The sequence below is a fragment of the Monodelphis domestica genome, chromosome 7, assembly GCF_027887165.1.
Source record: "Monodelphis domestica isolate mMonDom1 chromosome 7, mMonDom1.pri, whole genome shotgun sequence".
Classification (NCBI taxonomy): Eukaryota; Metazoa; Chordata; class Mammalia; order Didelphimorphia; family Didelphidae; genus Monodelphis; species Monodelphis domestica.
In genome coordinates this window covers 197,397,873-197,424,196 of record NC_077233.1, presented here as the reverse complement: position 1 = coordinate 197,424,196, position 26,324 = coordinate 197,397,873, and the positions used below count along the sequence as shown (strand labels likewise).

The 26,324-nt window shown below is 37.3% G+C and overlaps 1 long non-coding RNA gene across 2 annotated transcripts in view; it reads left to right on the top strand.

Annotated features, from left to right (window-relative positions):
- Positions 1–26,324, top strand: part of LOC103101507 (uncharacterized) — a 142,478-nt gene that overhangs the window by 18,521 nt on the left and 97,633 nt on the right. The window lies entirely within an intron of this gene.

The window sequence follows — 26,324 nt, the reverse complement described above, 5'->3', positions numbered from 1 at the left end:
AGGATAGTATTAGATAGGTTAAGATAAATGAGTTTCTTATCTAAATGTTAGGTACATTCATCATAGAACTAGTACTCTGTGGAAAGAAACTTGGGGGTCCTATATACCCTCTTAATAAAACAAAGCAGAAATTATATTGAACCTGAAAATCACACCCCCTAGACATAATCCTTATGGGAGAAAATGGCTACAATTTTAGCCTGGTACCCCTCATTATGAGAAAAGAGGGGGCAAATGAATTCATGAGACATCAAGAAATAATTAAAAATCAAAATAACAAAAAAAGAAGAAAATACGAAATATCTCATTGAAAAAACAACTGACCTGGAAAATAGATTCAGGAGAAATGATTTAAGAATTATTGGACTAACTGAAAGCCATGATAAAAAATCCTGGACACCATAATACAAGAAATTATCAAAGAAAAATGCCCAGATATTCTTGGAAAAGAGAGTAAAGTAGAAATTAAAGGAATCCTCAGAATATCCTTAGAAAGAAATCCTCAAACAACAACTTCCAGGAATATAATAGCTAAATATAAAAGACCCCAAGTCAAGGAGAAAATACTGCAATAGGGAGTTTCCATCCAGGGAGCTACAGGATCACACAGGACTTAGCAGCTTCCACAGTAAAAGACTGGAAGGTATGGAATATGATATTCTGAAAGGCAAAAGATCTAAGTTTACAACCCAGAATCACTTATCCAGCAAAACTGAGTATATTCTTTCAGATGAAAAAATGGCCACTCAACAAAATAGAGAATTTCCAAGCATTCTTGAGGAAAAATTTAAATCCAAACATAATACCCAAGGGAAATCTAAAAAGGTAAATAAGATCCCAGTTTTTGGGACAAGAACTCACTATTTAACAAAAACTGTTAAGAAAATTGAAAAACAGTATAAGAAAAATCAGGTCTAGATCCACATCTCACACCGTATACCAAGATAAAATCAAAATGGGTAAATGACTTAAATATAGGGAATGAAATCATGAATAAATTAAGTAAACATAGAATAGCATACCTGTAAGACCTGTGGGAAAGGAAGATTTTTTTAAACATTATTTTATTTGGTCATTTACAAACATTATTCATTGGAAACAATGATCATTTTCTTTTCCTCCCCCCACCCCTCTCCCTTCCCCTCTCCCATAGCCAATGCACAGTTCCACAGGGTATCACATGTGTTCTTGATTCGAACCCATTTCCATGTTGTTGGTATTTGCACTAGAATGTTCATTTAGTCTCTCCTCATTCATTTCCCCTCAGCCCCTGTAGTCAAGCAGTTGCTTTTTCTCCGTGTTTTTACTCCCACAGTTTGTCCTCTGCTTGTGGATAGTGTTTTTTAGATCCCTGCAAGTTGTTCAGGGACATTGCATTGACCCTAATGGAGAAGTCCATTACCTTCGATTGTACCACAGTGTATTAGTCTCTGTGTACAATGTTTTCCTGGTTCTGCTCTTTTCACTCTACATCACTTCATGGAGGTTGTTCCAGTCTCCATGGAATTCCTCCATCTTATTATTCCTTTTAGCACAATAGTATTCCATCACTAACATATACCACAATTTGTTTAGCCATTCCTCAATTGAAGGGCATCCCCTCATTTAAGGAAGATATTTAAGACCAAGAAAGAGATAGAGAACATTACAAAATATAAAATGAATGATTTTGACTACATCAAATAAAAAAAAATTTGTACAAACAAAACCAATGTAGCCAAAATTAGAAGAAAAGCAACAAACTGGGGGAAAATTCTTATGACAAAACTCTCTGATAAAGGTTTAATTTCCCAAATATATGAAAAACTAAGTTAAATTTACAAAATAATCAATCTATTCTCCAATCAACAAACGATGAAGGGATATGAATCAAGGGATATGAAGTTCTCAGATGAAGACATGAAAAAGTGTTCTGAATCCTTCCTGTTTAGAGAAATGCAAAAAGAAACAACTCTGAGGTACTACCTCACACCTAGCAGATTGACCAATATGGCAGCAAAGGAAAGTGATAAATGTTGGAGGGGATGTGGCAAAATTGGGACATTAATGCACTGCTGGTGGAGTTGTGAATTAACCCAACCATTCTGGAGGGCAATTTTGAACTATGCACAAAGGGCTTTAAAAGAATACCTGCCCTTTGGTCCAGTCATACCACTGCTGGGTTTGAACCCCAAAGAGATAAAGAAAAACACATACAAAAATATAGCTGCACTCTTTGTGCTAACAAAAAAATTGGAAAAGGAATTGGGGAATCAATTGGGGAATGGCTGAATAAATTATGGTATCTGGTGATTTCAAGCCTGATTGTCAGTGATTTTCACAGACCGTTGAGAGGGAGCTGACAGGCTATAGAACTCCTGCTGCACCTGTCACTCAAGTGAGCAGACAGTGGAATTCTGTGAGGGAGCTGTCCTTTCAGCACTCAAGTCAAATAGAGGGCTATCAATCAAAGTTAGCAGTTGCTGTCCAGCACTTCAGCCAACTAAGATCTTTGCTAGAGCCTTGGTTTTTCAAAGAGGTTGGGAATTTTAGTGTTTTTTTTTTTTAAATAAGATTCTGTTCCCTGATTATTCGTGTTTAACAGTTGTAATAATAATGTGGATAATGGAAGTGTTGTATACTTTTTTGATGCTGATACCTTATGTGTTTTTCACTGTGATATCAGAATTTTTTTTTATCAATTTTTAGCATGGAATGTAATTAGACCTATGAGAGTAACACTGCAGAAGGTGTGTTCCTACTTATCTGTATTTTTGTTGGCTTTTGGAGGTGCATACAAATTTAGTTGGATTATCATTGCCATTCTATATAAAATCAAGGGAGTTTTTACTATGTTGTTTAGAGATTCTGAGATAAAACAGATGATGTTATTATTACAACAAAAGATTGATACTATGGAAAAATGTTATACAGTTCTGGTTAATGCTAATGCTAATGGCAAAGGTATTGATACTGATCTTAAGAATTTTGATGTAAATGGTATTGGGCAATTATCTGAGGGAAGTGATGTATCACCAAAGACTCCTAGTAGGCTAGAAAGGGAAACAGAGGCACTAAATGCAAAACCTGCTTCCCTGTTTCCTTTAAGAGACCTGCCTTTTAAAATCTCATAAGCAATTCTCAGCTACAGAATTAGATGCAATAAAAAGGAGAACCTGGGGGCAGCTAAGTAGCTCAGTGGAATGAGAGTCAGGCCCAGAGATGGGAGGTCCTGGGTTCAAATTTGACCTCAGACACTTCCTAGCTGTGTGACCCTGGTTAAGTCACTTAATCCTCATTGCCTAGCCCTTACCATTCTTCTGTCTTAGAACCAATACCCAGTATTGATTCTAAAATAGAAGGTAAGGGTTTAAAAAATAAAAAGGAGACCCCCCAGGTTTTTTGATGAGCCAAATAAAGTAATACATGAGTTTAAGAGGGCAATAAAGATTTATGACTCTGATTATACTGATTTCTTTCTTCTGATGGAGGAACTATTACCTAGAAGAGAGAGGGAACAATTTGTAGAAGAAATTTGTGCTAATCCTGTAAAGCTTCCTGAGGGGAGAGAAGCTTTAAGGTAGGAAGATAGAGGAAGGATAGAAGTTTTGGATTCCACGAGGGGGATGGCGGAGCCAAATTATAGATATGAGGTGGCAGGAATGAGTCAGAAATCCAGGCCTTATTAATTATCAATGAGCCACAGCAATACTCAGATCAGTGGACTACTCAGAAGGCTTGTACCCGTCCAGTGATCCAAACTTAATACCACACAGGTCAGAGAGATGATAGGGAAAAGAAAGTGCCTGGCCAAAGGCCAGGTCCCAGGTGAGAGAGATAGAGAAGGATTAAAGATGGAGCTTGGCCAGAGGCCAAGCTCCAGCAAGGACAGACATCAGTGGGAGCTGAGATCCAAGTGAGGAAGAGAGGGAAGAGAGGAAGAGAGAAGGTGGAGCATGCTGTGGCTGTATTTAATCTCTTTGATATGCAAATATACACAATACATAGGGATGGTTATCATTGGTTATCGACAAGGTATAGGTGTGGTTTCTCTCAGCCAGGTAAGCACAAAGAAACCTGTTTTCCAGCCTAACCTGTGGAAAGTTGGGGTCAAGGGTCAGAGGCTTTCCCAGCCATGTGCAAGACTGAGCATGCTCAAGACTGAGCATGCTCTCTTCTAAGACAATCTGTACACACTAACTGTTTCCCTTGCCCATAGCTAGGGGTGGACTGCTACATCCTGCTTTAACATCATGGTCACAGGATTTTGAGGAATTGGATTTGAATTCAGTCCATAATTATAGAACTCTAAAACAGGCAAGGCAGTCTACAATGGAAGTAATGAAGAGGAATGCTAAAAGATCTGACAACTGGTCAAAATTTGAACGTATAAAGCAGGATATTGAGGAGTCACTTGCAGTATTCCTGGGAAAACTTATGGATATTGCTGAAATGCAATTAGGTCTGTATGTACTATCGAGGAGATGATTGCACATATCAAGAGGCTGTTTGTTAAGAATGCCTGCACTATAGTGAGTTTTTTTAGAAACAACTATCCTAATTGGGAGACAACAAGTCTGGAAGAATTAAAGAGAAAAGTCTGTTATGTGTTTGCAGTAGATAAAGATAAGACTACAGAGGGTAAAGATTCTATTATTGAAAATTTGAAAAGACAATTAAAGATGCAAATAAAAAAGTAAAAGATAATGAAATCATAGAAATTAAAGCAGTAGTGGCATTGAGATCAGTGCAACCTAAAAATCAATATAGTCCTAGGGAAAGGAGGTCTGAGGCTCCTTGGTACTTTTTGTGTAATTGTGTGGGTCACTTTGTAAGAGACTGTCACTATAGGGGACAATTCTTGAGACAATTAAGTAGAGGAAATGGTTTAAATAATGGATACAATAATGGATAGAGACAGAATTCAAATGGGTGGAACAATAATTCTAATAATATAAATAGATATCAAGGACAGGTTAATGCAAATGGGTAACCCAATGCTTGTTGCCAAAGAGTTCAAGCACCTGGTCTGAATACTATGCAGGATTGGGTAAAGTCTGGAGCTAGACTTTTAGTATAGCCAAGTAGCCCAGAAGGGATATCAGAACAAAGGTGCATGCTCATTATAAAGATGTACCCAGAGTTCTCAAGTGTGGGGTGAATCAGTGTAAAATGGATTTAAGGTTAATGGTATTGGAGGTAATGAGGATAATGTTAATTAATCTGTAAATAATGTAATTGAAATAAAAGAAAATGTAATTAATGTTAATGAATGTGCATAAAAAGAAAATTGTGATGTAATAATAGTTGAAAATTATAAGGATTATGTAATAATGAAAAATAATGGAGAATATAAAATGGGTAAAGAAAATGTGATTGTAAATGTGAACAATGGAACTGATATAGAAGTTAAGGGGATCAATGAAAGTAGTGTTAAATCTGATGAATGTGATAAAGATGTAAAATCCTGGCAAAGTCATGCAATTCAAGCAGGTGTGTGTTTGGATGTACAGGAGATGGCTGACCTTTGCACTGATGTCACTGTGTTAGCTCAGGTGTTGGAAACATTCCAACCCCTGAATAGCTCTGAATCACACATATCTGTGACTACTGGAGACCAAATCTATGATCTTCTAGTTGATACTGGTGCAAGCAAATCTATGTTACAAAATCCTTCTGAAAATTGTAGAGCTAGTGGTACAATGGAAATAGTGGGAACTATAAGAAGACCACAAATAGTAGCCAAATTACAACCAAATGGTTCCTTTGGGTCCATTAGGTGTAGATTATGCTTTTTTTGTGTATGCCAGGCTGCCCAATGAATCTCTTAGGAAGGGATTTGTTGTGTAAACTGAGGGCAATGATCCACTGTACTCCTACTGGAGAAATTTCATTACAGCTTCCAGAAGAATCTTTGAAAGCCTTTCCATTGCTTTTCTTAGATTCGGTGAGTACAGAGGGTGAATCAGGTTCAGTTTACACAATACCTGATGACATCCCTAAGAATCTCTGGTCAAAGTGTTCTACATATGTGGGATTTTTAAAATCTGCTATTCCAGTAAGGGTAAGGACTAAGGGAGAACTAGTTTCTTGTGTACCTTAATATCCCTTGACTAAAGAAGCAATTGAGGTAATAAGACCAAGAATATACCCCCTTTAGACAAGATACAGTATATGAAGCTATGGTATAAATTAGATTAGATAATCCCTAACCCAACAAGGGATCATAATTCCTTGCTTCTCAGAATTTAACAGATCCATTCTTCCTATTAAAAAGCCAAAGCTAGATGAGAATGAAAACCTGTGTAATGTTTTATCTAGGATTTAAGAGTTGTTAATGATTATGTGATCAAAACTTATCTGGTTGTACCAAGTCCAGCTGTTATAATTTCTTCCATTCCAAGTCAGGCAAGATATTTCATTGTGGTAGAATTATGCTCACAATTCCCACTTATGAGGATTCCTAAAAAATCTTTACTTTTATTTGGGAAAAGAGACATAATGAACCTGTACTCATTTGCCTCAAGGATTCTCAGATTCACCTAGCCAATTTTCACAAATTTTAAATAGAGACCTTAAGAGTATAACATTCAAAGAGAGCAAACCGGTGCATTTTGTGGATGATATCCTCCTTGCATCACCATATGCAAAAGTGTGTTTTAGAAATAGCAGGATTCTTTTCTTGGAATTGTATAAGCATGGGCATAAGATCTCCAAGGCAAAATTACAGTGGGTTTTGCCTAGAGTGCAATATCTAGGTTTTGTGTTATCAGAGTGTTCAAGGAGTATCACATAGAAAGGAATAGCTGATATTCAGAAGCTGATTGCTTCAAAAACTAAGAAGCAGCTAAGAGCTGTTCTTGGAACAACTGGGTTCTATAGACAATGAATACATGGTTACAGCCAGATAACCAAGTATCTAACTGATTTGACCAGAAACACAGAACCTGAACCTCTGAAACTTAAGTCTGAATATCTGCAAGCTCTTGCTAAGTTTAAGGAAGCCATTTTATCTGCTCTGACTTTGGGTATCCCAGACTATGCAAAACCATTTATTTGTTAATGGGAATAAAGTAATTACTTCCAGGGTATTAGCACAGACTTTGGGACAAAGTTATCATCCTATTGGGTATTATAGTTGTCAGCTTTATCCCATAGCTTCATATACTGTATCTTGTCTAAAGGGGGTATATTCTGCTGCTATGTTAGCCCAGAAGTCAGCTGATTTAGTTTTGGGATGTCCAATTGTCTGTATACTGTTCACATCAAATAGAAGCACTAATGAGAAAATTTTGTACTCAAGTTTATTCAGATCAAAGAATTTCTAATATGAAATTATTCTCCTGGGTAGTAAGAATCCAGTTGAAGAGATGAAGTGTATTAAATCTGGCTACACTTCTTCCTGATCTACCAAAACATGGTGAGCCATTACATGGTGGAAGTAGTTGATTTGGTGGACGTGCCTAGGATGGATTTGAAAGACACTCCTATTGAAAACCCAGACTTGCTTTTGTTCACTGATGGTTATTCATATTTGTGTAATGGGATTCATTGTACTGGTGTTGCAGTGGTTACAGAATTTGAGACCATGTGGTTCAGCTCATTACCTGGAAATCTTAGTGCTCAAGGAGCAGAACTAGTAGAATTGAAGCAAGCCTGTCTTCTAGCAGATGGTAAAAGTGCAAACATCTATACAAACTCTTGGTATGCCTTTTCAGTGTGTCATGTAACAGGGAAAATCTTGAAACAGTGTGGTTTTATTCCTGCATTAGCAAAACCAATTGCACTTGCAGAAATAATAACTGAGTTGCTGGATGCTATCCAGAAGCCAAAATAGCTGACTATAATCCATTGCAGAAGTCATACTTTTGGTAAAGACCCAGTGTCTAAAGGAAATCATAGAGCTGATATAACTACAAAATATGCAGCCCCAAATGCTCCAGTTTATGTAATGAATCTTTCTACTATCGATTCTACTGATTTACAACAAGCTTATGTAGACTCAGTGATTCAAACATGGAAGGAGAAATTTGGAGCTAGGAAAGAACATGGTATATGGGTTGAAGACACTGGGAAACCACTCCTACCAAAAGATTTTTTCACCTACTCGTGTCAAACCATACATAAAAAGGTCATTTTGTTATACAAACTGTTGTGGATTCTGTCAAGAGACAGTGGGTAGCACCAGGAATAAGTATTGTTGCAAATATGATCTGTAGTAGCTATTCTGTTTGCCAAAAGTTCAATCAAGGTGCATTCAGAAAGAAAGGTTTAGGTGGTAGACTTTTGGCATAATGCCCATTCGAGAGTTTGCAAATAGACTATATAAGCATGCCAAAATCTGGAAGATACAAGTTTTGTCTTGTAATTGTAGATTGGTTAACAAAGTGGCCTGAAGCATTTCCATCTAATACAAATACAACTTGCTTTGTGGTGAAAGTGTTGCTTAGGGAAATTATTCCTAAATTTGGTGTTCCAATTACCCTAGACTCAGAGAAAGTATCTAATTTTATTCAAGATATTCTGAAAAGAGTCTATGAGAATCTAGAAATAACACTTAAGTTCCATGTTGCTTATCATCCACAAAGTTAAGGTCAAATGGAGTGTCTGAACAGTGAATGCAAGACTATGATGCAGAAAATTTGTGGTGAAACTCATCTAAAATGGCCAGATATTCTTCCCATAGCTTTATTTTTCCTGTGTACAAGACCTAGAGCAGATTTGTATGTATCATACTATGAAATGTTATTTGGTAATGATCCATTGCAAGCATAAACTTTTAAGACTGTTTATGCATTTATCTTGGGGGGAATATTATCAAATTGCTTCATATTTAATTGCTTTACAACAAAGGCTTAGAGAATTGCATGATATGGGAGTATTGATCCAATCTCATCCATTGGATTATTTTCTCCATAATTTTCAACCAGGTGATCAAGTATATGTGAAAAAATTTGCCAAAACATCAGCTACACAAGAAAGTTGGTTTGGTCCTTATAGTATTATATTAATTTCACCTACATTAGTGAAAACATTAGGAAGAGATTCTTGGTTCCAATGTTCACATGGGAAATTAGTTCATAGAATTGATAATGAAAATGTGGAAATAGTAGAAGAAGAAGAAATTGAAGAAGAAAGAGAAGAAGAATTGGTGGAAAGCTGAGATTTCCTTAGTCAAATTGAGTCTGCAGTCAGAAAGATCAGTAAGGAGAGGACCAGTCCTGTGGAGGACATTACTGTAGAAGAAGAGGATCCAGAGACAACAGAGGACATAGTGCAAAAAGTGAATGATTCACAGAGGACAAGGACATATAGATTTTTAAAGAGAATTTTTCAATGAAGAGGATCAGGTGATTAATGGACAATTGGTTGTAAGATTTTGTGTCAGGTAATATTACATGTTCATATTACAATGCATTCAACAGTACATTTTACTGCCATGAACTTTGGAGAAGAAGAGATTTCATCAGACAAGATGAGAAGATGGAAGATCTGAATTTTTGGTAGGTATGTTGCATCCAACAGAAACATAACATAACACAATATAACCATAAACATATGAACATAAACATAAACATGGTTAGGATACACTGATTCAAGTAGTGAATCAATGAATAGTTACTTGTTAAAGGATTTAGTGATAAGTGTCCATGTAGGTATATGGATACTGTTTAGATTTTAGATAGGTTAGAATAGCATAGGTAGATTGGTTAGTTTAGGAGATTTCATTAAGATGGAATGTCTGAATTCAGATGTTCTGTTTTGACAGTATTAGGAAGTATATAGGGATGTAGTTAGATAGATTGAATTTAGGGTGGATAAGTTAAAGTAGGGTAGAAAATTACATTACAACATACATTATACACATGCATAAATATTACATAGTACACATTACATAGTATATATTACATATCACAAAAACATGTAAATAGATATGTAAAGGTATATAAATAGTGTGTATTATAGTTAAGGTTGAAAAATTGTATTATAAGGTATATATGTATATATAAATATGTATATGTATGTAACATGTATATAAATATTGTATGTATGAATATATGTATTAGTTAGTGGTAGTCTCTCGGTGACTGAGAATGACAATTGTCTTTGTGCATTATCATCATTATCATCTATTGATGTACCCTCATGTGGCTTTGAAGTCCAAAGACTGAGGCGCAGAGTTTGTGGCACGTGGGGCATGGGACTCCAGTTGTTACGGGAGGTGCGGCTGTGGCCTGGTGTCGGCATTCACGCGCAGCGGCAAGACATCGATGTCGTTCATCTTCAAAGGTGGTGGCGGCATGGTTAATCTGGGTTCGCCAGCTGCTTCTGTCAGAGGCAGCAAGTTCTAGTTGCTTTGGTGTAATGCCAGCCCACTTCAAGTTGGACTTTAGCTGATCCTTGAATCTTCTCTTTGGTTGGCCTTGTTTCCTGAGTCCAGCTGACAGTTCACCATAGAATACCTGTCTTGGTATTCTCTGTGGGTCCATGCGGATGACGTGTCCAGACCATCGTAGCTGGGTTCTGAGGACCATGACTTCGATGCTGGTGGAGTTGGCTCTGTCGAGGACGTCCTGGTTGGTGATTCGGTCCTGCCATCGGATCCTCATGATTGACCGGAGAGAGCATTGGTGGAATTGCTCCAGCTGTTTCATGTGCTTCCGGTACAGTGTCCATGTCTCACAACCGTGCAGGAGCGAGCTGAGGACCACTGCGTTATACACTTTGAGCTTCGTCGCAGTGATTACACCACTGTGTTGGAGGACTTTGGAGCACAGCCGCCCGAGTGCCTGGCTGGCCTTTTGGATCCTAGTATTGATCTCATGGTCTAGGGACCCGTCGTTGGCAATGGTGCTGCCCAGGTACTTGAAAGTGTTGACGTTAGAAAGCTGCGTGCTGTCGATTGTAATGCACGGCTGGTTAGTTGGCCTCCCTGGTGCAGGTTGGAACAGCACCTCTGTTTTGCTGAGGCTGATAGTCAGGCCAAATAGTTTTGTTGTGGTAGAGAACCTGTCCACAATGGTTTGGAGATGATTTTCTTGGTGGGCCATGAGAGCACAGTCATCTGCGAAGGGAGCTTCCAGGATGAGTGTCTCTATTGTCTTTGTTTTTGCAGTCAGGCGGCAAAGGTCAAATAGTGAGCCATCCAGTCTGTATTTGATGTAGATGCCCAGGTCTAGATCCATCACAGCATGTCGTAATACCTGGGTGAAGTATAGGTTGAATAGTACCGGATCAAGGACACAGCCTTGTTTCACGCCATTGGAGATGTTGAAGCGATTGGAAGTCTCTCTACCAGATAGGACTTCCCCTGTCATGTCGACATGAAAGAGCTGGATCAGTTTGACGGATTTTGCTGGGCAACTGAGCTTGCTAAGGATCACCCACAATGGTTCCCTGTTCACTGTGTCGAATGCCTTTGTCAGGTCTATGAAGACAATGTAGAGACTCAGGTTCTGCTCAAGGCATTTTTCCTGCATTTGCCTCACCGTGAAGACCATGTCGATGGTGCTGCAATCTGGTCGGAAGCCGCATTGTGATTCAGGCAGGTTCTGCTCTGAAACAGATGACAAGAGTCTGTTGAGTATAATACGGGCGAGGATCTTTCCAGCAGTGGAGAGTAATGAGATGCCTCTGTAGTTGTCACAGGCTGCTCGTGTGCCTTTGTTCTTGTATAGGGCTATGATGGAGGCATCTCTGAGTTCTGGGGGCATGTCTTCCTCTTCCCATATGCTGGTCAGCACTATGTGGAATGCCTGGAGCACCTTTCTATTTAAAGCCTTGTACACCTCGGTTGGGATCCCGTCTTTACCAGGTGCCTTGCCTTCACTCATTTGTTTAATGGCCTTTTGGACTTCCTCTATTGAAGGAGGGATGTCAAGTTGTTCAATGGAGCAGTTTTGGGGGATCTGGTCAAGGGCGCTTTGGTCGACTGAAGAGGGTCGGTTGAGAAGCTGACAAGTGTTCTTTCCATCTGTTGCTGATGCCTTTTTTATCTTTTATGAGAGTGTCACTGTCAGAGGATAGCAAGGGAGTGGTGGTGAGTTTTAATGGCTCATAGACAGTCTTGAGGGCACTGAAAAATTGTAGTTTTTTGTATCAGCAAAGCGCTGGATTTCTTCTGCCTTTTTTCCCCACCATCAGTCTTGCATCTTCCTTATCTCACCGCTCATCACTGCACCGTGCCTTGGAGAGACTCGAATCTGTCCTTTTTAGGAGCAGATTTTGGGTTATTTTGGCACTCCATAAAGGCTTTGTTCTTTTTGCTCAATAGGTATTCAATAGCAGTGTTGTTCTCCTCGAACCAGTCCTGATGGTTGCGTTGTTTGGGGCCTAGGACTGCCTTTGATGTTTCTTTCACTGCATCTCTGAACTGGTTCCATTTCTCGGTTGAGCTTCCAGTGAGTGGTCCCTTGGCAGACAGCTTATCGTCCAGGCAGGACTGGAATGTTTGCAAATAAGATGGATCTCTAAGACGACTCACATTGTAAAATGCGTGAACTGTCTGGGCGCGTTTTGGATGGCGAGGCGCAATGCACATTTGAAGAGTTGCTCTAACCAATCGGTGGTCTGTCCAGCATTCAGCTTCTCTCATGGCTCTGGTGATCTGTACATCCTGGATGTCTCGCTGGCGTACAATGATGTAGTCAATGAGATGCCACTGTTTTGATCGTGGGTGCATCCAAGTTGTTTTATATTTGTTCGCCATTCTGAACACAGTGTTTGTGATGGTGAGTTCGAACTCTGAGCATTTACTGAGTAGCAGTAAGCCGTTGTTGTTCATTTTGCCCATGCCGTGTTTGCCAAGCACTCCTTTCTATCTTTCATGGTCCTGGCCAACGCGGGCGTTGAAGTCTCCCAGTAGTATCAGCTTGTCATTTGTGGGCACTGAGTGCAAGACGCCACTCAGGTCAGAGTAGAACTACTCGATGGTCAGTGTTGGGGCATCAACTGATTCTTTGTGGCAACTGATGCTTTGTGCACTGATGATTGTGGCATACTGGTCTTTGCTGAGAGGTAAACTGATCTTCATGAGCCTCTCGCTGATGTCCATAGGCAAGTCTGGCAGCTGTTTGAGCAAACTGGTCTTGATAGCCAGGCCAACACCGTGGATTCTGTCTTCATTTGAGGCTCTACCTTTCCAGAAGAAGGTGTATCCAGTGGTGGGTTCGCTGAGTGATCCCTCTTCTGGTAAGCGTGTTTCGCTTAGGGCTGCAATGTTGATGTTATATCGCGCTAGTTCTTTACCAATTAGAGCTGTTCTTCTCTCAGGTCTTGGGGTATTCTCTCTGTCAAGTAATGTTTTGATGTTCCATGCTCCTAGTAGGAGTTTCTTTGTGTTTTTTTTTTTCTTTGGTTTCGACCGCTTAAAGGGATGACCCGCCAGCCGTGGTGTGCTGACTGGGTGTTTGTAGGGCAGTCAATGTTTGGGACACCTTTTCTAGTCCCCTCCCTTGATTAGGGTGAGCAGTGCTGTCCTAGAGAGGGCTGCTCAGTCGCCCAGGATGCTGCTGAACGTCCCTGCTGCCCACAGGGCCGAGCGGCCATTGGTCCATGGGCCGCCTACGTGCAGGCTCGTGACTACAACTGCCAGTGGTCACCTCCACCTGTTACGTCGCCACTCCCCCATCGCTGCAGGTCTTGAAGAGGGTGGACGGGGTTAGGATAGATGAGTGTATACAAAGATACTTGTGCGTGAAGGAGATTTAAGTGGAAAAGCAGATGCACAGAGACAGTCCCACTCTCTCAGTGTTGGAAGCCTGGGTCCAGTGGCACGAAAAGTCGTTACACCTGGAGACTTCCTCAGCTGCATTGGATGGCTGTGTTGTCCTTTGTGCTCCAACATGCCCAAAGCACTCCACAGTGCCTTGCTGCATCGCCATCTCAGCTATTGAAACTTCTTACTGGTTTCTTCCGTCTGTTCAGCTGAAACAGTCTTCACATGCTGGGTGAGCAAAGCCCCGGTTCACCAGGGGTCGGCGACCCGATGGCTATCCTCACAAGGTTTAGCCGGCCTGTCGAAGCTGTTGCCCGGGGTGTGGCCGCTGCCACATGCTAGCAGCTACTGGGAGCCACAAGTGAGAGCTGGGTGTTAGGTGGGGGTCAGAAGCTGGAGAGCTGCCCTCGGAGGGCACGATAAGCCCTTCATACCAGATATACTACCCCTCTCTGAACACCCCATACACCCCAAATAAAAAAAAAGAATATATGTATAGCATGTATATATTGCCTATATATGTATTATATGTATATATATGTAAAATTATGTATGTGCTTAATATTTGATACTGATTAAATTTTTTAGTTAAGATAATTAGAATAGTTCTATGTAACATTGAGTTTTGTGTAATAATAATAAGGTTTTAATTTTAAAATGAGATTGTTTTGAAGTTTTATCTACTTTTGAATGTATTTTGCATAAGTAAGTTTTGATGGATTGGTTTGATTTTTTTGTAAAATCTTATGCAATATTGTATTTATTATTCTTTTTCAAAAGTTTCTAAATTTTCTGTTTTATACTTTGCAATAGTTTTGATAGGATTTTTTTATGTATTAGTTTCTAAGAATAGTATTTTTATGACTTGTTTTTCATGAAGTTTTTGTTTGTATTTCTATTTTGACATTTTCTTTGCTTGTTTTGATTTTGTATATGTTTGCTTTGTATTTTGAACTTTGTAACTGTTCTTTGTATTTTTTTCCCTTTTCCCTTCTTTGATTTGAATATGTAGAGTAAGGTAATGGTAGATAGAATAAGATTAGTGAGTATAGACTGTTTATTGTTTTGGGTAAGAATTTTAGTTTAGGTGTGATATAAGTTTGTTGGTGCACAAATGTCAAAACATTGTTTTCAACACTATTTTGGCTTTGTGCAAAGGGGGGGGAACTGTTATAAGGAATAGAAGATTTGAACATTTGAAGTGGGTCTGCAGGTAGATGCAGATGCAGGAAAAAGATTCTAGAATGTGGGGGGAGGAAGGGTGAGACAGTTAATTGAGGTTGCAGCTGGGTCTTTCTCTGGTTTGACCTGGAGGGAATGGCTGCTTTCCCTTGGTGGTTGTTTCTACCTTATCTTTCCCATCCTACCTGCTTACCTGCTGGCTTGTTGTCATCTACTGAGCTTCCTGGCGTGATCCTGAACCATCTGGGCCATCTGTCTGTATGATTAGGTCTGGGGTCCTTCTGTATCCAGGACATTTCCCTGGGCCCTATCCTGTCAAACTGCCAAAACTCACTACCTCTATTACCTTAAAAAAGGGTTGGGTTGGGTTGGGTTAGTGTAGGTTTATCTATATTAGGGACTGGAGTCTTTAGACAGATAGATAAGGATTAGGTTAGCTCAAAATCTGTGAAGACTCTTGGTGACAAGACATTTAGATCAGGGGGAGGTTTAGGTAGTTGTTATTAGCTTAGAATTATCCAAATTCCCTTTTCATCTTCCTTGTCATAATAAATCCAACATACATCCTGTTATATAGTGGTCTGTGTTTGTTACCTCAGGATAGGCTTTGACCTGGTCTAGGTCTGTTAATTTGTCAACTCAGTGTTAGCCTACTATTATTATGATTTTTAGCAAAGGGGGAAAGGAATGATATACATAAGGGAACAATCACATATAAATAAAATTGAATTTATTAACAGGTAAGGTTTCAATTCTGTGAATGTAATCTTTCAGGGTAATAATCTGGGAGAATTAAGGTGGGATATATATTCATTCTATAAGTCTTTGCTCTTATATCATTTCTTTTGTATTGGAGAGAGAATAATAATCATCCATTAGTGAGGGAAGTTAAAGACAGAGAAGTCACAGAAGGAGATCAGCAGGGGTCTCATTTTGCCCCCATTTCCCAAACTGTGACTTTGTCAGTCAGTGGGGGTTTGATGGCTCCCAACACCCAGCAAAACCCAGAATCTCACACACACAGAGTCAATGATTGGTCAGATATCAGGAATCCAAATTGTGGTGTTCTCAGATGGTCTCAACAAAGTAGAGGTCTGCTCTCCAGTAACTGTCTACCAGAAGACTGGAGATTTCCTCTCACCCACAGCCAGTTGATCCTCAAAGACCAATTGCTTGATGGATGGATTATCAGGATGTCTCAGCTACACTCCTTTCAACTCCAGAGTGTCAGTTGTAAACTGCTCCTTGGAACTCTGACTCAAACAGCTCAGGAAAGATTCTGAATCTCAAGCTCTGTCAATCATACTTTTTCTACTTTTACCTTCCCTTGCTATAGTCTCCTCTTTGCACAAAGCCTAAATTGTGTTGAAAACACTATTTTGGCATTTGTGTACTAACTTACTTACTTACATATTACCTAAACTAAAATATCTACCCAAAATAACAAACAACCCACACTTAACTGACTTAACTTATTGAATACTATCCTATTCTAGGGATTTTATCAAGAAAAGGAAAAAAGGGAGTTAAATAATGAACAAGTACACATTTCAAACACAGATAAAACATATGCAAAAGCACAACAAGCAAATAACATCAAAAGCAGGAGATAAACACAACATTCATGCAAACATTAAACTCATGAATACTACTTTTATCAACTAATACAGAACATTCTACTACTACTATTGTAATGCATAACAGCAAACTTAGAAATTTTTTTTGAAAATTACAATAAACACATTTTATAAGTTTTACAAAGAAATTAAACCAAAACATTAAGCTCACTTATGCAAAAATATATGTAACAATAGATAAACATAAGTGATCCATGCACATAAATTTACATAATACATACACACAATATAAACATGCATGCTATACATATACACTTAATATTTATATACATGTTACATAATACACATACACTATAATACAATTAATTTTACAACCCTATTATACACACTATTTACATATGTATTTACAATTTTATTTGACATGTGATATTACATATCATTTGTGTTATGTAATGTATGTTGTTATGTATGTTGTAATGTAAGTCAGTATCTTACCTTATTTAATTTACTTTAATCCTATCTAACTAAATCTTTAACTTCAAAATTCTCCTGTCTACCTATATTCCTATACTTTTACTTTCCCTTGCTATACTACTGACACTGGTTCTGTTGGCCTTTCCAAATCAGTTTCCATCTTCTGATACTGGCCCTATCTGAACCATCTAATCCCATCCCCAAACCACCCTCTATTATAGCTGAAAGGCAAAATGACCTGGAGAAATTCCATGTGAACTGGAAATTGTTCCAGGAATTAATACAGAGTGAAAGGAGCAGAACCAGGGCAACATTGTACACAGAGACTGATACATTGTGGCACAATAGAATATAATAGATTTTTCTACTAGCAGCAATTCAATGATCCAGGACAATCCAGAGGAATTTATGAGCAAGAACGCTATTCACATCTAGAGAAAGAACTGTGGGAGTAGAAATGCAGAAGAAAAACACATGATTGATCACATGGTTCGATGGGGATATGATTGGGGTTTTGATGTTAAAAGATCATTCTATTGCAAATATGAATAATATATAAATAGGCTTTGAACAATTATGCACATTTAACCCAGTGGAATTGCTTGTCAGCTCCAGGAGGGGGGAAGGAAGAAGGGTGGGAAAAATCATGAATCATGTAACCATGAAAAATATTACAAATAAAGAGCTAAATAATAAAAAAATAAGAAAGAAAAAATTTAAGGGACTCAATAAGGTCAAATTGTGTATATTCCTACATGGAAAGAATACTTATAATTCTTTAAAATTGTAATAGTTAATAATCTTTCATGTCTCTTTAGGTGAGATAATTCACCCCATTCCATCTCTTCCTTCCGTTTTCTCTGAGTGCAATCCTCTTTTTCATCCCTTGATTTTCTTTGTGTATCATATGATCTTAATCAGCTTACTTCTCCACCCTCTATCTAAGTATATTCCTTCTAACTGCACTTAAAGAGGCATGAAAAACTATTACGGTAGAGGGGAAAATTAGGGTGGTGATTGCCAATTTTTAAACTTTACTCTCATTGTAAACTGGTTCACAAAGGGAATAACAACCATTCTCACTGGGATATAGAATCCTATCTTACCCCATAGAGAAATAGGAGAGAAATAAAACAAAGGAATCAGGGAGGTAATAGGAGGGAAGTGGGGGAGGCAGTGATAAAAAGCAAAACACTGGTGAGGGGGAACAGAGAGAAAGGAAAAAAGAGCAGAATCAAAAGGGGAAAATAAGATGGAGGGGAATACACAGTTGGTCATCATAACTGTGAACGTGAATGGGATGAACTCACCCATAAAACAGAAGCAGATAGCAGAGTGGATTAAAAACCAGAATCCTATTCTATGTTGTTTATAAGAAACACATTTGAGGCAGGGCAACACACACACAGAATAAAGGAAAGGGGCTGGAACAGAATTTATTGTGCATTATATAAAGTAAAAAAAAAGCAGGAGCAGCAATCATGATCTCATACAAAGCTAAAGAAGGAAATTACATCTTTCTAAAAGGTACTATTAACAATGGAGTAATTGCACCAAATGGTATAGCCTCTAAATTTTTAAAGGAGGACTTAAATGAACTTCAGGAAGAAATAGACTGTAAACTATAATAGTGGAGGACCTCAACTTCCCCATTTCAAATCTTGATAAATCAAACCAAAAAATAAATATGAAAGCAATAAAGGAAGTGAATGAAATCTTAGAAAAGTTAGAATGAATAGATCGCTGGAGAGAACTGAATGTCAATAGAAAGGATTATGCCTTCTTTTCAACAGTACATGACTCCTACAAAAAAATTAACCAGATATTAGGGCATATGGGATATATATATATATATATATATATATATATACATATATGTGTGTGTGTGTGTGTGTGTGTGTGTGTGTGTGTGTGTGTCCAAAGCAGTACTTAGGGGAAAAAATTATGTCTTTAAATGCTTATATCAATAACATAGAGAAAATGAAGATCAATGAATTGGGCATGCAAGTAAAAAACTAGAAAAAATAAATTAAAAATTCTAATTTTAAAAGTAAACTGGAAATCCTAAAAACTAAGTGAGAAATTAATAAAATTGAAAGCAAGAGAACAATTAAACTAATAAATAAGACTATGTGTTGGTTTTATGAAAAAAAAACAAATAAAATTGACAGGGTGTTGGTTAATTTGATTAAAAAAAGGAAAGAAGAAAATAAAATAATCAGCATAAAAATTGAAAATGGTTAACTCACCAGCAATGAAGAGGAAATTAAAGCAACCATTAGAAACCATTTTGCCCAATTATATGCTAATAAATCTGACAATCTAAGTGAAATTGATGAATATTTACAAAAATACAAATTTCTCAGATTAGTAAAAGAGGAAATAGAATCCTTAAGTAATCCCATATCAGAAAAAAAAAAAACACACACCATTGAACAAGCCATCAATGAACTCCCTAAGATAAAATTATCAGGGCCAGATGGATTCACAAGTGAATTCTATCAGACATTGAAAGAACAATTGATCCCAATACTACCTAAACTATTTCACAAAATAGGCAGAGAAGAAATCCTAACAAATTCTTTTAATGAAACTAATATGGTATGGATACCTATGCCAGAAAGAACAAAAACAGAGAAAAAAATTGTAGGCCAATTTCATTAATGAATATAGATGCAAAAAATTTAAATAAGACATTAGCAAGGAGAATACAGCAATATATCACAAGCATTATTCACTATAACCAGGTAGGATTTATACCAGGAATGCAAGTCTGGTTTAATATTAGGAAAACTACCAACATAATTGACCATATCAATAATCAAACTAACAGAAATCACGATTATCTCAATAGCTTACAGAAAAAGTCTTAGACAAAATACAATGCCCTTTCCTATTAAAAGAAATTGAAGGAATTAAAATAGGTGCTGAGAAAACTAAATTATCATTCTTCACAGATGATATGATGATATACTTAGATAATCCTAGAAAATCAACTAAAAAACTAGTTGAAATAATTAATAACTTTAGTAAAGTTTCAAGATACAAAATAAATAGTACCAACAAAGTCCAGCAGCAGATGTAAAAAGAGAAATGCCATTTAAAATCACTCTAGACTACATAAAATACTTGGGAATCTACTTGTCATGTCAAAAACAGAAATTATATGAACACAATTGCAACAAAGCCAGATCTAAACAACTGGAAAAATATTAATTGCTCATTGGTACATTGAACTAGTAGAATAAAAATGATAATTCTACATAAATTAATTTATTTATTCAGTGCCAAACCAATCAAACCAAATAATTATTTTATAGAACTAGAAAAAACAATAACAAAATTCATCTGGAAGAACAAAAGTTCAAGAATATCAAGGGACTAATAAAAAAAATGTGAAGGAAGGAGTCCTAGCAGTTCCAGATCTCAAACTATACTTTAAGGCAGCAATCATCAAAACAATCTGGTAGTGGCTAAAGAATAGAATGGTAGATCAATGGAGTAGATTAGATACACAATATACAGGGTTAAGGACTGTAGAAACCTAGTGTTTGATAAGCTCAAAGATCCCAATTTTTGGAATAAGAACTCACTATTTAACAAAAACTACTGGGAAAATTGGAAAACAATATGGCAGAAGCTAGGTCTAGACCAATATCTCACACCCTATACTATAATAAGGTCCAAATGGATATATGATCTAGATATAAAGAATGATACCATAGCTAAATTAGGGAAACATTGAATAGTTTACCTGGCAGATCTTTGGAGAATTGAAGAATTTATGACTAAACAAGAGATTGAGAATATTATAAGATGTAAAATGAATAATTTTGATTACACTAAATGAAAAAGCTTTTGTTCAAAGAAAACCAATGTAATTAAGATTAGAAGGGGAACAACCAACTGGGAAAATTTTTTTATAACAAAAGCCTCTGATAAAGGTCTAATTTCTTAAATTTATAGAAAGAGAAGTTAAATTTATTTATTTATTTATTTATTTATTTTTAAACCCTTACCTTCTGTCTTGGAATCAATACTGTGTACTGGTTCCAAGGCAGAAGAGTGGTAAGGGCTAGGCAATGGGGGTTAAGTGACAGGGCCACACAGCTGGGTAGTGTCTGAGCCACATTTGAACCTAGGACCTCCCTTCTCTAGGCCTGTTTCTCAATCCACTGAGCTACTCAGCTGCCCCCTTAAGTTGAATTTATAAGAATATCACCTATTCCCCAATTCACAAATGGTCAAAAGGTATGAACAAGCAATTTTTAGATGAAGAAATCAAAGACTTCAATAATCATGTGAAAAAATGTTCTAAATCACTTTTTATTAGAGAAATGCAAATTAAAACAATGCTGTGGTACCACCTTACATCTATCAGATTGGCCAATATAACAGTAAAGGAAAATGATAAATGTTGGAGGAATATGGCAAATTTGGGACACTAATACATTGTTGGTGGAATTGTGAAGTGATCCAACAATTCTGGAGAGCAGTTTGGGGCTATACCCAAAGGGTATTAAAACTGTGCATACCCTTTGATCCAGTAATACCATTACTAGGTCTATATCTCAAAGGAATGATAAAAAAGGGGAAAGGATCTATTTGTATAAAAATATTTATAGCATCTCTTTTTATAGTGGTGAAGAATTAGAAAATGAGGGGATGTCCATCAATTGGGGAATAACTGAACAAATTGTGGTACATATTGGTAACGGTACACTTGTGCTACAAAATAATGATAAACAAGATGATTTCACAAAAACAATCTTTAGGAACTGATGCAGAGCTAAATAAAAATAACTGGGAGAACATTGTACACAATACTAGCACTATTGGACAATGATTATTTATGAAAACTTGGCTACTCTCAGCAATGCAATGATCTAGGACAATCCTGAAAGACTAATGATGGGGAATGCTATACATTTCCAGAGAAAGAATTGTTAGAGTTGTCTTTCACATCAGTGTATTTTTGGTTTTATTTTGGGGTTTTGGTTATATGTGACTTTGCTCTTACAACAATGACCAATTAGAAAGTATGTTTTGCATGACAATTAAAGAAATTTAAAAAAGAAGTTATTTTCATAGTAATGTTTTGTTCCTTTTTTACATTTGGCCAATTATACTTTTTAAGTTATTTTGTTGAGTGAAGTTTTCTATACATTTTTACCATTTGAGTTTTTAAAGGTATTTTCTTTGTTATCCCCCCTTTTACCAAGTTATTAATTCTCTTGTCATAATAGTGCTTGTGTTGCTTTCATTTCTTTTCTCAATTTCCCTTTATCATTATTTGATTTTTGAAATAACTTTTTGCTCTTTCTTTAGGTCTTCTAGGAATTCTTTTTTTCTGGGGCTTATGTGCAACTACTTTTTTTCTCTGATGCTTTGCTTGTAGTTGTTTTCTAAGCAGTTGTCTGCTTTTGACTTTATGTATTGATCTTCCCTGTCACCACAGTACATTTTTGTGGTCAGGCTCTTTTTTTATTGTTTGCTCACTTTTTGGGTCTATTTCTTGACTTTGAATTTCATGTGGAGAGGAAGAACTATTTTAAACTTCTAAGGTCTTTCTTACACTATTGTTTTCAGAGCTAGTTTGGGGGTTTGGAAATTTTCAGTATTTTCAAGGTGGTGTGATCCAGGGAGAGGTGTGGTCCCTGCTTTTCTGGTCCTTTTCTTGGAAGAGCACTATTCCCTTGAAGCTGCAAGCTATAGCATACCTTTCCACAGTGGAATTATGACTAGAGCCCCCAATTTTGCAACTGCAGACACTCCTCTCTACCTTAAAATTGGAACCTAGAACTAAGAACTGGGAATGGAGTTCCCACATAGTGTTGGGTAGAGCTCTACACCCAGTGATGGTAAAGAGATCCCTTCTAATCAGTTGCCAGATTTTTTTGGTTTGTATTTTAGGCTTCCACAGGTCCTTATTGTTCATTTCAAAGACCATTCTTTGATAAAGATTTTGCATTTTCTCTCTGGGCTATGAGCAATTTCCACTACTACCACTACTACCAACTTCAGTTCTCATAGCTGGTGTTGCTCTCATGTATGCTCAGGACAAACCTCAAACTCAGTATCACAGACCTTTTCTTCTGACCTAAGTTTTCTTGACCTGGAAAAATGCCTCACCTTGACTTTTTATTGGCTATGCTACTCCAGATTTGAATTTGAAGTGTTGTTATTTCAAAATTTTGTAGGGAAATGTTGGGAGAACTGGGGTATAGTGCTTCCTCTACTCTATCTTCTTGACTCCACCTTTGTACCCTTTCTTTGATTACCTTCTCCATGGTAAAACAAGAGCCAGTATCTGCATGAGGTACAAAGAGTCAGTCTTTGGCAGCAAAGTGATTTGAGGCATTGAATATTCCAGTTCTTTCTTATATACTGAAAACTCCATTTCTTTTATTACTCTTGTTAAGTAAAGTCCCCGTTTTTCATTTGTTCTTGAAGCACTAATTGATCAGAAGTCATATCCCTGAGCTTGTGGACAGTTTCTTCTGAATATTAAATGGCCAAAGCTTGTGTATAGAACATGGACAATGTTTGATTGTTCTTTGACCCTCAGATCAAGGAACATATTGTCTGGGAGTGGAAGGTGGGGAACCCATTATGGAGTGATTTTCATAGTTACCCTAAGAATAGTATATGCTCAGTGATATTGGGAAATAGTTTTCTCCGGATAAGTAGTCTGCTCAGTTTTGATTATTAATAAATATCACAAGAATGACCTAGACTAGTGGTAGACACTCAGAAAAAGGGGACCATTAAATCATAATAAGGATCCTTTCAGGTGACATATTGGCTAATTTTTTTCACTTTTTATTGTCATGCAAAACACACTTCCATGTTGATAATTGTTGTAAGAGCACACTCATACATAACCCCAAACCTCCAAATAAAAACAAAGATACGCTGACGTGAAAGATGACTCCAATAGTTTTTCTCTGGAGGTGGATAGCATTCCCCCATCATAAGTCTTTCAGGATTATCCCAGATCAGTGCATTGCTGAGAATAGCCATATTAGTTAAATTTAAAAATATGTACTGTATTAATATGTTTTATTGTTTTCATTTTGTTAAATATTTCCCAATTACATTTTAATCTAGTTCAGGTCATGCTTGGGAGTTGTTAGGAGGAAGAGATAAGTTTAGTAGGAAAATGAGGGCTTGCAGAGGCAGATGCATGAGACCTGCAGAGAAAGATTCTGGAATGCTGGAAGGAAGGGTCAAGCTGGAACTGAGGGGCAGTTGGTTGTCTCTCTCTGGATGTAACCTGGGGAGAGTGGCTGCCTGTCCTGAGGTTGCTGATCCTATCCTGCTTGCTGTCCTTGTTGTTATCTGGTTGCTGTGTTTCCTTGGGAGAAGAACCCTGTGATCCTGAACCAGCTATCTGCACTGTCAGTAAGCTGAGGTCTGGGTCCATTTGGACCTGGGTCCTACCATGGGGCCCTGCCAAATCTGTCACAGACCAGCACCTCTAGTAATAACCAAGAGAGGGTTTTAGTGCAGGGTATCTAGAACAGGGACTGGGTTTATAGGTCAGAGAGGAGAAGGTGATAAGTGTAGACTATTAAATCTCTGAAGACCCTCCTTGAGGAGGTTTAGATCTGGGTTTTGCAGATAGTGAATTAGTGACAGGGATTCCCATTACCCCTCATGCCTCTCTCTCTGGTAATAAACTACACCTTCCATTTACTATATCCAGCTCTGTAACTAAGTAAATCTTGGTTCCTTCAACCCACAGTTGGAGACCCTGATACCAGCCCAAAGTAATCCATTGATATTCCATCTGAACCTATCTCCTAGACCCCTTATTACAGGGTATTGTCTGCTGCATTATTCCTAAAACCCCATGTTTGATACACCTGATATAGACAAGCTCATTTTTCTTGGAAGGAAAAGAGGGAGAGCTTGAGGATAGAAAGCCTTTTGCAGAAGGTTAAAAAAACAAACATTGCAAATGTATGAGATTACAAGTGTCTATGTTTCAAAGAAACTATGAGCTCAACATGTAAGCAAAAAGGATTATAATAAAGCAAACATGACACAAGTATTCTACTTAAGAAAGGAAACTCAGAATAGAGGCTACGCTTACAGTTCTGTAGATAAGTAATGATAACAATAGAGAGAGTGACAATAACAACAATAATGATGGCTTACCATGTATGTCCCTTAGTCTTATTTGTGCAAATAGAATGGATTTGGATCCACGAGAGCCCTAAGCCCCCTGTGGGAGAACTTTAGAATTTGAAGGAAAGCCTTGTTTTTCTTCTTTTGAACTGGACCTATGATTTCATTGGTGTAGCAAATTCCCTCTAACAATGCAGACCGATATCCTTAATTTATAACTCTGCAATTTGTAAATTTAGAATGTTGTCTGGATGGAGATAGGGATAAGAGACTGACAGGGCAGACAAGAAATCCAAATATCAGAGTGGTGTAATAAGATCAAAAAGGTTTTAATCCATACTGTAATACATCAATAAGGTAAGGAGCCTGATAATGAGCTTATACTGTTAAGGCTGAAATTAGGTTGTTATAAGGAGATGGTCAAAGACAAACCAGTTTAAATAAAAAGAAACCAGATAGTAATTTTGTTGAAAATGGCACATATTTCTTCTTTCTATTAATTTTGTTGTTGTTATTTTACAAAATGTGGGTGATTGATTATACACAGTTTTTGCTGGAGTCAGAGACTCAAGATCATTTGGCCTAGTGATAGATAGACTATTAGGAAATAAGAGGAATACTTAGTTAAAGGACAGCATCCATAAATACAGGAAAAGCCAATGAATGTTTTGTAGCACAAATACAATTTTTAAATTACCACGATTTATGAAAAAACAACCATGCAGAGTTATTCTAATTTAAGCACTACTTTATTAAAACATTTAGTAGCAATGAAAGACCTAAAATGACGAACAATATTTTACTACTTTAACCTTAAGATGGCAGTATAAACTAAAAATTCTTGCAAGAAAGAATGAACAGTAACCTATGAATTAGTGGACTTTGCTTGAAATTTCTCCTCAGACTTCTTTTAAATTTTACAGCATACTGAAAAGGCGGTAAAAATATAAACCACCAATTAGAGCACAGCTTGATTTACAAGAATTTTGGCTAAGTTATAGGAGAATTCTTATCCTCATGGTAGGCTATTGACACTCAGTCTGTTCTGATATATCAACATATCTCTGAGATATCACTGGAGATATTAGGAATAAGTTTCTCCCATAGTTCTAATCCTTGTCTTCCAGAATTGCTTATAGCTGTGTCCTATTCCCCCTTCCCTTCTTTTCCTTATCAGCCCATCTTTCTCTCTCTCTATAAGCTTGACTCTAATCAAAACGTTTTCTCTTTCTTTTCTTTGATTTCATCTTTTTTCATTCTTC